The following is a 14,017-nucleotide window of genomic DNA, read 5'->3' as shown; positions in this document are numbered from 1 at the left end:
TACAGAATGTTCTTCGCATTACCTCCCAGAAGTAATAGGTCCCGCTAAGTTTACAGTGGCTCCGACTCAGATCACACATGTCATTATACATACGGCTCAGAATAGCGCCGGCCCAGTCATACTCCGTGAGATGGGCTAGGTTTTCTAAACTCTTCAAACTAGAAGGATTAAACCTCTCTTTCCTGTTGGACCAAAAGGTCGAGGCAAACATCAGCAACAAAGTGAATCTGGCCACCTGAGTAGCCGTCAGCTCTCCCCGCCTATGTCTAGCATAAATGCCGGGGGCTTGGAGATATAGCCAGCGCCTGGAAACACTCAAAGCTGGAGTAGCAAAACCTGGCCCGACAATCCGAGGCAGGTCTATACCAATCAATTCCGTCATCCGATCAGGGGAAATCTCTGTCCTCCAGTCATCATATAATTCAATCGTCCGAATACCAAAAGGGATTCCGGTAATCACAGAAAAATCCACAGGGGTCATTGTCATCTCGCCCCAAGAAAAATGAAAAGTGTTGGTAGTGTCCCACCATCTCTCGGCCAAAGCACCCAGCAACTCCTTGTGGCTATTTCGGCCAGCATCAAAATGCCTCAAGTAACCCAGACGGGACGGATTGATGATTGCCCCGACCGGGTGGCTCGGATCCAATATCTCGATCGGGATTTTGGACATAGAATTCTCAGCCACATCCAATTTAATGTAAGGATCCTAAAAGGTAAAGTAATATAAGAATTGTCCCTTGGTTCTTTACTAAGGGTAATATCTTAGCATGCATACTAATAAAACAGCAAATACAGAAAATAAAAAATTCACAATTCGGCCACAGAGGCCCGAGAATCACAATTCGGCAGCAGAGGCCCAAGATTCACAAATTCGGCCTAAGGCCCGAAAATCACACTCTGGCCGTAGAGGCCCGACAATTCACAATTCGGCCTAAGGCCCGAAAAGCACATTCAGGCCATGAAGGCCCAAAGTTCTCTTTCTGGCCACAGGAGGACCGAAAAATCACGATCCCCATTTTGTCAACCCCTAAAAAAAAGAGGCGTACCTGGGCGAAGATGCCTGTTACGGAGGCGTGAGTGTTAGCGTCCGCCGTAAGGTTGACCTCGTCAAGCGAGATCCCCAGAGACCCCAGGTACTCCTCACCGCTCAGATCAGAGGAAGCCATGGAAAAAAAAAAAGAATTTTGGAGCTTTAGAAGTTGAGAGAATTTGAGAGAGTTCCTTAGGTTAGAAAGTTTAGAATGAATGAAAATGAGTTTTTTCAAGCTATTTATAAGCAAATAGTCAAGAGGCGGGTCTTCTGGACGCGTCCAGTTTGCGCCTACAAAATTTGCGTTTCAGACAACCACCGACTCCCATAAATCATTTTTATGGTCGACGGTGGGGGGCAACTGTGAATACCCAAATTTTGAGGCTCAGAAAGCCTGTTTTCTCGGACTGCAAACAGTCCGGCCGGACCGGAGGCTATTTCGGAAGTTCACCGAAAATATGTCAATATGGTACTTAAAACGTCCGGAATATCGCGAGGATCACGGAACAGGTCCCGGAATATTTTTCGGAGGTCCGGAACTCCCACAAAGGCCCCCGGAGCGAGGCACGGTGTCCACACCGGCCACGGCGGAGCCGGCCGCCGGGCACGGCGGCAGCAGCCGCCCAGCCTGGGCGGCACCTGCCGCCCCACTTCCTGGGCGAGGCCTGCCGCCCAGCGCGTGCGGGGCCTGTCGCCCCGCGAGGGCGGGGCCTGCCGCGCGCGCGGGTGAGGCGTGCCGCCCTGCGCCCGCAATGTCCTCCCCCGCGCCCCAGGGCCTGTGCCCCGCGCAGGCGGGGCCTGGCCTCCACGCCCCTGGGCGGCACCTGCCGCCCAGACCAGGCGGGGCCTGCCGCCCCACCGACTGGGCGGCAGCTGCCGCGCTCCAGGCGGCACCCCTGCCCGCGTGGGCGGGGCCTGCCGCCGAGCCAAGCAACACCTGCCGCCCGGGACCCGAAAATGGCCTATAAATAGACCAGTTTCAGCCTATTTCTGGTGCGCCTTGTCTTTTTTGATAGACAAAACCTTCTCTCTCTCACGCTCTTTGCGTCCTTCTTTACCGCTTTTTGCATTTTAATTTAATTTTTATTGCATTTTTATTGTGATATTTGACCACTAAAATTAAATAAAATTAAAAATTAATTAATATACCTAAACGAGGAGCTTAACCTGGAGTTAAGAAGTGGTCGACGATTAAATCAGGTACGTAAACGAAACTCTGCCTATTTAATTTTAGCACTTCATGCATACTTCTTTTCTACTCTTAATAATTCTATAATTGCATAAATGCATTCACATCATCATTTAGACAAATAAACTGTCTTAAATAAATATGATTAAGCTTAAACGTCCGGTTAATTAATAACCGTGGCATTAAAGCTTAAATCCGACAATATTGGCTGAAAGAGCTTAGTTAATTAATAACTACGGTTCAACTGCCTTATTTCGAACAAATCCAGCTTAAGTCCAATTAATCAATAATTGTGACTAAAAGCCTGAATCAACATTTTTGGCAAAATGCCTACAAATCAACCTTTTTCGGCTAAAAGTCGTAAAATCGAACCATTTTGGCGAAACGCCTTAAAATCAATCTTTTTCGACTAAAAGTCGTAGAATTGAACCATTTTGACAAAACGCCTTAAAATCAATCTTTTTCGGCTAAATGCCTTAAAATCGAACAATTTCGGCGAAACGCCTCAAAATCAACCATTTTCGGCTCAAAGCCGTAAAACCGGACAATTTTGGCCAAAGGCCTCAAAATCAGCCATTTTGGCGACAATCGCCTAAATCACACCTTTTGGCAAATAAATTGCCTAACTCAACACATTTTGGCTCAAAGCCTTAAAATCAAACAATTTTGGCTAAAAGCCTTAAAACACTCATTTTGGCGACAATCGCCTAAAACACGTTTTTAGCAAACAAATTGCTTAAACCACATCAACACATTTTTTTTGGCAAACTGATTGTCTAAATCAACTCGTTTCAGCTAAAAAGCTTTAAAAACGACATTGTTGGCAGTAATAAGCCCAACCAATCACATCGGCGATAATAAGTCCGAATGTGCAAATTTTGGCAAGAATAAGCCCGAATCAACTCTTTTGGCTAAAAGCCTCAAAATGAATCTTTTGGCGATAAACGCCTAAATCAATCAATCTTTGGCAAAATGCCTAAACAAAATGCACAAAGCATACACACACCCATGCATTAAGCATACCATTCAAAGCCCTCTAAAAGAGGCCTATCGAACTACGTTGACTTTGATCTTCCATTCACACGGAAGTACGTAGGCACGTTCGGGATTTCACCCCGGGCGGCAAGTCAAAATCACATACATTTCATTTGGTCCAATTACATCATTCACCTTGCAAAGCATTCATCCATCGGTTAGTTCATCAGCATGACATAGTCTCGGGATCCATCTCGGGTTCGCAGACTGTGCTTTAAACATTGGGATAATTAATCTAGTAACTAGATTAATTAAAATTGGAGTCACTTAGGGTTTTTTCCTAGTTTACCCTAAAATAATTAAACAAGGTGGCGACTCATACATTCACGTGCATTTCTGTCCTTAGTCACATGCATTCATATGCCAGTGATGTTTGGGGGAGGGGTTCACATCTACCACAACATAAATACTCATTAAACATCATCCAAGAGCATGTAATGGCAACCAAAATTCAACAAACCAATCATTTCATACAAAATCTCAAAATATACACATAATAGCATAAAGGCACAAAATCAAAATTTGAGTAAGGTAAGTGTGTTTATGAACACTAACCTTCAAAACAAGCTTTAACAAGCTTTAATCAAAGCTTCTCAAGCTTTGGTCTTGCCTTTATCCTTATTAGAAGGCTCTCCACCCTCTACATGGAAGAAACTCAAAATCAAACAAAGAAAACAAAGAAAAGAAGTAATTGGAGCATGATTAAGCATGTATATGCTAAAAGACAACTCTAAATCCAAAAATAATTCACTTATCATAAAATCACTTACTTGACCCAAGTAGGAAAATCACCAAATTCCTTGAAATTAGTCACCAAAGATTACTTCTCTAGCTTCACTCTCTAAGATTTATGCCTTAAATCAAGTTGGATGGGTGTTTACTAAGTAGGAATTGAAGAAAATGAAGAAGAAGAAGAAGAAGAAGAAGAAGAAGAAGAAGGAAACGTGTATGGAGAAGAAGGCAAAAGTTGGTGCTCAATAATTGATAGTTGCTTTATTAAAGCAACTAAGGGGGTATTTTGGTCTTTTCTCCAAATTGAAGGGTATTTTGGTCTTCTCTCCAAATATTCTCCAATTAAATTCCTTCAAAATATTATTTATCTCCACAAAAGTCTCTAATTTATTCCATAAAAATAATTCCTCAATTTTCCTCCATAAAAAAAATAATTGCTCAAATTTCCTTACTTAATATAACACCATAATTCACTATTCACTAAGTATCTAAATTCTCCAAAAATATTCCTTACTTACTTTCTACCCATAAAAATCATGCATACATGCTCCAAAAATGTTAAATAAAATATAAAACATAAATAGTAATTTTTTCGGACAAAAAATAATACCAACTTCCGGACCGGTGGTACTATTCACAGACCGGTAAACTACTATTAAAACACAGGAAAAAAAATGGGGCGTTACAGTTCTCCCCCCCTTAAAGAATTTTGTCCTCGAAATTCACCTGAATTAAACAACTGAGGATGTGGTTGTCTCATAATCTCTTCAGTTTCCCAGGTAGCTTCTTCGGTCTTATGGTTTCTCCAAAGAACCTTTACCAATGGAATTCTCTTATTCCTTAGTTCCTTAATTTCCCTAGCAAGTATCCTCACTGGCTCTTCCTCATAAGTTAAATCTGGCTCTATAGTCAAAGATTCCACTGATATTACATGTGATGGGTCGGACCGATACCTCCTCAACATAGATACGTGGAAAACATTATGTATCCTATCCAGGTCTGGTGGTAAAGCTAGTCTATAGGCTAATGGACCCGCACGCTCAATGATCTCATATAGACCAATGAACCTAGGACTAAGCTTACCCTTTCTTCCAAATCGCAATATCTTTTTCCACGGAGATACCTTAAGGAAAACCTTATCTCCCACTGCATACTCTATATCCTTCCTCTTCAAATCCGCATAAGATTTCTAACGATCTGAAGCTGCTTTCAATCTATCTCTGATAATTCTGACCTTTTCCTCTGTATCCCGAATCAAATCTGGACCTACCATCTTGCCCTCACTCAATTCTGACCAACACAGTGGAGTCCTACATCTCCTACCATATAGTGCTTCAAAAGGGGCCATCTGAATACTCGACTGATAACTGTTATTGTAGGCAAATTCTACAAGTCGAATGTACTTCTCCCAACTGCCCTCAAACTCAATAGCACAAGCTCTTAACATATCCTCCAAAATCTGAATAACCCGCTCTGACTGACCATCTGTCTGAGGATGAAAAGCTGTGCTGAAATTCAGCTTAGTACCCAGGGCCTCATGTAGCTTCTTCCAAAATCTAGAAGTAAATCTCGGATCTCTATCTGAAATGATGGAAGAAGGAACCCCATGTAATCTCACTATCTCATCTATATACAGCTCTGCATGTTGCTCCATGGTGAAGTCGGTCCTAACAGGAAGAAAGTGTGCTGACTTAGTTAATCTATCAACTATTACCCATACAGCATCTTTCTTTTTAGGAGTTAAAGGCAATCCTGTCACAAAATCCATAGTAACCTTATCCCATTTCCACTCTGGAATAGAAGTAGGGTGTAACAAACCAGAAGGAAACTGATGCTCTGCTTTCACTTGCTGGCACGTCAAACACCTCGACACAAAATCTGTGATATCCCTCTTCATCGCCGGCCACCAATAGTGTGATTTCAAATCCTGATACATCTTATTACTGCTAGGATGCATAGCATAGGGACTACTATGAGCTTCCTTTAAGATACTCTTCCTCAGCTCTGAAATTTTAGGCACACAAGTCCGATCCCCAAAGTACAAGCAGTCGTCATCTTTAATCATAAATCTCTTTTTCCTTCCATCTCTGACTAGGTCTTTCCATAAGGCAATTGTCTCATCATCCTTCTGTGCATCTCAAATTTGCTGAAGTAGACTAGGTCTAATCATAAGCTCTGCCACGAGTGCACCATTACTAGCTACAGATAATCGAGTATTCATAGCACATAAAGCAACCAAGGACTTCCTACTAAGTGCATCTGCTACCACATTAGCTTTACCCGGATGGTAATCAATGGTGAAGTCATAGTCCTTAAGAAGCTCTAATCATCTGCGCTGTCTCAGATTAAGCTCCTTTTGAGTAAGCAGATACTTGAGACTCTTATGATCCGTATACAGATGACATTTCTCACCATACAAGTAATGCCTCCAAATCTTCAAAGCGAAGACTATAGCTGCTAACTCCAAATCATGAGTAGGGTAGTTCTTCTCGTGTGGTTTAAGCTGTCGAGAAGCATAAGCAACTACCTTACCCTCCTGCATAAGCACACAACCCAATCCATTATATGAAGCATCACTATACACATCATACGGTCTACCCGAAACTGGCTGTGTCAACACTGGAGCCTCAGTAAGCATCGTCTTTAGCTTCTCAAAACTATTCTGACATTTATCATTCCACTCGAATCTGACATCTTTTTGAAGAAGCCTAGTCAAAGGAGCCGCAATGAGAGAAAATCCCTTGACAAATCTTCTATAATAACCAGCCAATCCTAAGAAACTCCGAATCTCTGTCACATTCTTAGGTGGCTTCCATTCAAGCACTGCCTCTATCTTCTTCGGATCAACTCTAATACCCTCAACAGAAATAATGTGACCCAAGAAAGCAATCTCAGACAACCAGAATTCACACTTACTCAGCTTAGCATACAACTGTCTCTCTCTCAATATCTGAAGTACAATTCTCAAATGGTGATCATGATCCTCTCTAGTCCGAGAATATACCAAGATGTCATCAATGAACACAACCACAAACTGATCTAAATAAGGATGAAAGATCCGGTTCATCAAATCCATGAACACCGCAGGAGCGTTAGTCAAACCAAACGGCATTACCAAGAACTCATAGTGACCGTAGCGTGTCCTGAAAGCAGTCTTAGGTACATCTGATGCCTTCACCCTTAGCTGATGATAACCTGATCTCAGATCTATCTTCGAGAATACACTAGCTCCTCTCAACTGATCAAACAAATCATCTATCCGAGGCAATGGATACCGATTCTTCACAGTAACTTTGTTAAGTTGTCTGTAATCAATACACAATCTAAGTGATCCATCCTTCTTCTTTACAAACAATACTGGAGCACCCCACGGAGATACACTAGGACGAATAAACCCCTTATCAAGCAATTCCTGAATCTGTATCTTCAACTCTTTCAACTCAGCAGGCGCCATCCGATATGGAGCAATGGATATCGGTGCAGTACCAGGCATAACCTCAATACCAAATTCAACCTCTCTCTCAGGAGGTAAACCAGGCAACTCCTCTGGAAACACATCCGGAAAATCACATACTGTGGGTATATCATGGACACTAGGAGATTCTGACTCTGGAGCAAGTACACAGGCTAAGTAGGCCTCACAACCATGCTGGATCAATCTTCTAGCAGTAGAAGCAGAAATAACATTAAAGAGGTAATCCGACCTCTCACCCACAACTACAATCTCCTCACCAGATGAAGTCTGGAGTGTAATCCTCTTAAGTCTACAATCAATCATAACTCCATGTCTAGATAACCAATCCATACCCAAGATCACATCAAACTCCCGGAAAGGCAACTCTATTAGATCTCCCAGAAACACATGGCCATAGATTACCAATGGACAATCTGTATACCCCGATTAACTACGACACTATGACCTAAGGGATTAGTAACCTCAATACTATGCTCTAACATATCAGCATGCATATTACCCAATCTACCCACATGTATGCCTAAATATGAATGAGTAGAGCCAGGATCAATCAAAGCATATACAGAAATATCAAAGAGAGAGAATGTACCAATGATAACGTCTGGGGCATCCTGCTCCTCCCTAGTCCGGATAGCATACGCTCTGGCAGGTGCTCTGGACTCAAGTTTTTCCACTGTCTCTGAAACTGGCCTCTGACTCCCAATACCTCCTGTATCACCACGGCCTCTGCCCCTGCCTCTCGAAACATAAGGAGCTGACCTCCCTACCTAAGGAGCTGCACTAGCCAAAGTCATAGGGCAGTCTCGAAGCAAATGCTCTGTAGACCCACATCGAAAGCATGCCCCAAAAAATCTCCTACAAACCCCGGAATGCTTCTTTCCACACTGAGGACATGGCGGAATATCAATCCATGTAGCACCTCCACCACTAGCAACAGATGTGGTCTGTGGAGCTACTCTGCCATGAGTACCCTGTCCATGTCTCTGAATAGGTCTAGACCAGGTCTGTGATGGACCCCTGTGCCTCTTACAACTAGACTGAGCCCCAGAAGTCTGTCCAGATACCATACCCTGAACCCTCTTTTGTTGACCCTGCTGACTCCGTTGCCTCCTAACCTGCTGCTCATTCCTCACTTCCTCAAGCTCTAAAGCTGCCTTCACTAGGGAAGACAATGATGTATGAGGATGAGCAACCAAATGCATGCGATATTCATCATGCAAGCCTTTCCTGAAGCGCTTGCATCTATCAGACTCAGTAGGAATCATCTCCGTAGCATACCTGCTCAATCGGATGAACTCTCTCTCATATTCAGCCACAGACATTCTGCCCTGTTTTAATGCTAAAAACTCTGCTTTACGTTGGTCAATGTAAAGCTCCCCAATATATTTCTGTCTGAACTCAGAAAGAAAGAAGTCCCAAGTCCTCTGCTCAGCACTAACTATCCATGATATAGTATCCCACCACTGGTAAGCTTCCTCTCTCAATAAGGAAGTGGCACAAACCAAACTGTCAACAGGTGAGCACTGCATCTGCTCCAATATCCTCTCCACAGACTGGAGCCAATACTCTGCTGCAGAAGCCACATCATCCTTTCTACCCATAAACTCAACAGCTCCATATTTCCTCAGTTTCTCAATAGGGGGACGAACTTGAACAGGGGCTGGAGCAACTGGAGCCTGGGGAACAGCTCCTGCTGCCTGCCTCAAAGCAGCAACTAACTGCTGAACAAATGTATCCTGATTAGGCCCAGCAGGACCTGCAGCAACTTGCCCCACCCTCAAGGCGTGCTCTGCATCAGAACCCACAGCACCACTAGCGGCATCACCAACAGGAATACCACCAATAGGAGGGACATAACTATCCACCTCCTCATCTGACAGATGTTGAGACATCACTCGACTCCTACAAAGACCAAAAGGTTCGCATCAGAGAGAAGTTCCAAACCAAATCAATATGGCATGTATTTAACTTAAATTACTCATACTCTCACTTCAAAATAGATAAATGCCTATATATGCATATAGTCCGAGAACCGCCTAAACCTATGCTCTGATACCACTAAATGTAACACCCGCCGCCCGATCCCGAAAGACCCGACGGTGGATGCCACATTCGGTGCCGGAGGCACCGTCCTAACCTACATATAAATCAAACAATCATATTATGAATTAGAAGTGACTTAGTATTCACAAGTTTAGCATGTAATAGTATTCTGTTTTGAAAATGATTTGGGAGAATCCTACAGAAAAACTGCAAGAGTTTCCCCTAAAAATAGAAGTTGCCAAACATATGAATACAAAGCACTCCAAAATTCAAACTCCAAACCCCATCAAACTCCAATAACAACACAATAGCACTTCTATAATTTCATAACTCCATAGTTCCTCAATAACATTATAATATTCATCACTTCAATACATTCATTTAAATATATCAACTTCTAATGTTCTAACCATTAAATAAGTCCAAGTTTATCTCCCAATATATATACACCAAAATAATTTACAATAACATGCTTAAGTTATAAATGAAATAATACAGTCTCCAAAAATGTAATACTTATACATGCCATAATTTTTAGTTACATAAAATACTAATCAACTACCAAAAGATCTCTTCAACTCTGATGCTACTCTTCAGGTCTTTAAGCAGCAAGCACAATCTCCAACCTGCGCGTGATAAAATCAACGCGCTGAGTATAAAACTCAGTGGTGCTCATAAAACACAACAAACCAATGTTGTGATGACAACATACTTAAAAACAATCATTTATATACATAAAATCATTAAATTTGAACATGCAGTACATATGCACACCAACACATCATGCTTTAGAAATTCATTTGATATCATAAATAAGTTGTGGTAAATTAAGAGTTATTAACATAATGTGATCTCATTTATTTCACTTCCTTAAAAATATTGTATAAGGGCTCTCATACACTTAGGAGAAAAAGAAGCAGATAAGTTTTCATAGCTTATTCATAATGGCCTTAGGTCGCCAACCTTTTCATAACATATAGAGCGCGTCCGCCCTAACATAAGACACCCACGTGCCTAGCATATGATCATAGCTTCTTATCATAATGGCATCAAATGCCGAGCATGCTCATCATACATAATAAAATCAAATCATGCATCAAATCCACACCAAGTATATTAGAGCCCAAAAACATTTCTCATAAAATTCATGTTCTTTAGTCTTCTCATAATAAAAACTTAATTTAAACTTAAGTAATTCATAAAAATTCTCATACTTAAACAAAATGACTTAACATAGAAAATTTCCAGCATAAAAATAACATGGACCTTTGCTGTGTTTTTAAAACATAACCGGAGCTATGGGTCTCCAAATTAAATGAAATTAGAGTCATTAGAAAGATAAGACAAAATTATACAAATGTTATGAAGGGATCACAGCCCAGATCAATATGGAAGATAACAAAACAAAGCTAGGAACACAGACTGACAGACCAGACCTGATTCAGCAGAACCAAGTCCATTGTTTCTTGAATTCCTACTAACCCCACACTCAAATTAAACCAATCCAGAACGAGAGAATTCTCAAGACACAGGGAAACAACTTTTATGAAGAACGCAGAACCTAATCTTGTCATTATAGTGGTCAAAATGGGCACTAAAGTCAGTGATGCATGTGGCCCAACACAAACAGAGTCAGTTTGGGTGTTTCAGCCATAAGTTGAGTTATATATCTCCAAATTGGACACAAGAGGATGAGTTGGAAAGATAAGAGATAGACCTAAAAATTTTATGAAGAACTCAGACACAAATGGAAACTAGAAAGGACCGAAACAGGGTCCTAAATCTCACTCAAAATCTCGTTTTTCCCAAATTCAGTTTACTTGAGCCATGAAAGGAACATGAACCACAAAGATACAAGGTAGAAATGTCTACCACAACATAAATACTCATTAAACATCATCCAAGAGCATGTAATGGCAACCAAAATTCAACAAACCAATCATTTCATACAAAATCTCAAAATATACACATAATAGCATAAAGGCACAAAATCAAAATTTGAGTAAGGTAAGTGTGTTTATGAACACTAACCTTCAAAACAAGCTTTAACAAGCTTTAATCAAAGCTTCTCAAGCTTTGGTCTTGCCTTTATCCTTATTAGAAGGCTCTCCACCCTCTACATGGAAGAAACTCAAAATCAAACAAAGAAAACAAAGAAAAGAAGTAATTGGAGCATGATTAAGCATGTATATGCTAAAAGACAACTCTAAATCCAAAAATAATTCACTTATCATAAAATCACTTACTTGACCCAAGTAGGAAAATCACCAAATTCCTTGAAATTAGTCACCAAAGATTACTTCTCTAGCTTCACTCTCTAAGATTTATGCCTTAAATCAAGTTGGATGGGTGTTTACTAAGTAGGAATTGAAGAAAATGAAGAAGAAGAAGAAGAAGAAGAAGAAGAAGAAGAAGGAAACGTGTATGGAGAAGAAGGCAAAAGTTGGTGCTCAATAATTGATAGTTGCTTTATTAAAGCAACTAAGGGGGTATTTTGGTCTTTTCTCCAAATTGAAGGGTATTTTGGTCTTCTCTCCAAATGGAGAAGAAGCCTAAAGTGAATCTTACTCGGGGGAGATGTAGGCAAAAACCGGATAAAAGAAGAATAAGAACTTAAAAATTCTAGAGTTAATGGTGCATATACTAAGTCCTTCATCTCAAGAAATTGCCCCCATCCTATGCGCTTAAGTGGTTCTAACACAATATCTCTAAGACCCACTTGTGCTAAAGCAGCCTCATCAATAAATCTATTCGGTAAAATAGGCCGAAGAGATAGTTTTGTGTACCTTTCTTATTGCTCGGATGAGGCAAACTCGAATGGAAGTGCAGGTGGTGAAGGAGGTGGAGGGGAAGTGGAGGATCGCGTAGTTGAGCGTTTTCGAGCGGCGACGGAGGATGCGGGTCTGCTGCGTTTATATCTAGGAGGCATTGTTGGAGTTGATTATATGAAAATTTTAGGTGGAGAGTGTTTGATTTGAGAGAAAAGAGGTGACGGCTAGGGCGTGCGAGATGGGAAATGAGGTGGTTGAAGGCGTGCTCTTTAAATAGGGGCGCCAATTAATGCGTGGGTCTGATCGTGGCATGGCCATGCTTCAAAGCACGGCCTGGGCGTGCTTTCTTCTGACCTGCAAAACAAAATAGAAACGTACCTAGCATGGGCGTGCTGACAAGCACGCCTAGGGCGTGCTTCTCTCCAACCTTTGGGCTGAAAATTTTCGCGCAGGTAGCACGGGCGTGTTACGGGGCACGGCGGGGGCGTGGTCGTCTCTGCCTGTCAAGTGGAAAAGTGCCTGTGGACAGCACGGGCGTGCTTGTCCCTGTCTCTCAAGTGATCTTTTCCCTTTTTCTATGGCACGGGTGTGCTGCTGGGCACGCCTGGGGCGTGCTCGCTTCTGTCTCCCAAGTGATACCACCTTGGAAAACGCACGGGCGTGTTGCGGAGCACGGCCAGGGCGTGCTGGATCCTCGCCTCATGGCACGGGAGTGCTTGGGAGCACGGCCAGGGCGTGCTTGCTTCTGGATTTTCACTTTTTCCTACAATTAAAACTCTAACTAAAATAAAAGAACAATTATGGAGAAAATTTGGGAATTTTGCAAATAAAACAGAAAATAAAACAAATAAATGGAACGATGAACAAGAAAATTATATGGGTTGTCTCCCATAAGCACTTTTGTTTAACGTCGTTAAGTTCGATGCACTTATCCTAGTTTAGGCTACACAAGACCAATTGTGCTCTTGATGGGCTCAAAGTTGTCACTGTGATAATTTCTCAAACGTTGAGCATTTACCTTGAAACTTCGGTTTGACTTACCATCCACTATTTCAATTGCTCCATGAGGAAAAATTTCCTTGATCGTGAATGGTTCGGACCATCTAGAGCGCAACTTACCAGGGAATAATCGGAGCCTAGAGTTATAGAGCAACACCTGCTGGCCTACCTTTAGATCCCTCATGATAATGCGCTTATCGTGCCACTGTTTGGTGCGATCTTTGTATATTTTGGCATGGAGGCGCATTTCATCCATCATGTTTAGCTGTAGCAATCGCTTTTGACCAACTTCCTTTGCATTAAAGTTAAGAAATTGAATGGCCCAAAACGCCTTATATTCTAACTCTACAAGAAGGTGACAAGCCTTACCATACACCATGCGATATGGAGACATACCTATAGGTGTCTTGAACGCTGTTCTGTAGGCCCATAGAGCATCATCTAACTTTTTGGACCAATCCTTCCTTGATTGTCCAACAGTGGTTTCGAGGGTCTTTTTGATTTCTCTGTTGGTGACCTCTACTTGTCCACTTGTTTGAGGATGATATGGAGTACTTAAACGATGAGTGACACCATATTTTGCAAGAAGGGAGTCTAAATATCTATTGCAAAAATGCTTAACTCCGTCCGTGATTATTGCTCTAGGAGTGCCATGCCTTGTAAAAATATTTTTCTTGATGAAGCTCATCACACTTTTGGCATCGTTATTTGGAAGAGCAACAGCCTCTGCCCACTTTGACACA

The 14,017-nt window shown here is 41.8% G+C and overlaps 1 long non-coding RNA gene across 1 annotated transcript; it reads right to left on the bottom strand.

The window, feature by feature from the left end:
• Window positions 1–9,915: 9,915 nt before the first annotated feature.
• LOC149497694 (uncharacterized) lies at window positions 9,916–11,876 on the bottom strand. The gene is made up of 3 exons (XR_016319895.1): window positions 11,751–11,876; window positions 11,536–11,620; window positions 9,916–10,130 (listed from the first exon to the last, which is right to left on the bottom strand). It is a non-coding gene; the product is annotated as an uncharacterized LOC149497694 (long non-coding RNA).
• Window positions 11,877–14,017: the final 2,141 nt, after the last annotated feature.

This window comes from Jatropha curcas, chromosome 3 (assembly GCF_041381405.1).
Source record: "Jatropha curcas cultivar XTBG-Jc1 chromosome 3, XTBG_Jcur_1.0, whole genome shotgun sequence".
NCBI classification, from domain to species: domain Eukaryota; kingdom Viridiplantae; phylum Streptophyta; class Magnoliopsida; order Malpighiales; family Euphorbiaceae; genus Jatropha; species Jatropha curcas.
Note: the sequence above shows the minus strand (reverse complement) of the source record. Positions and strands in the feature narration are given on the sequence as shown.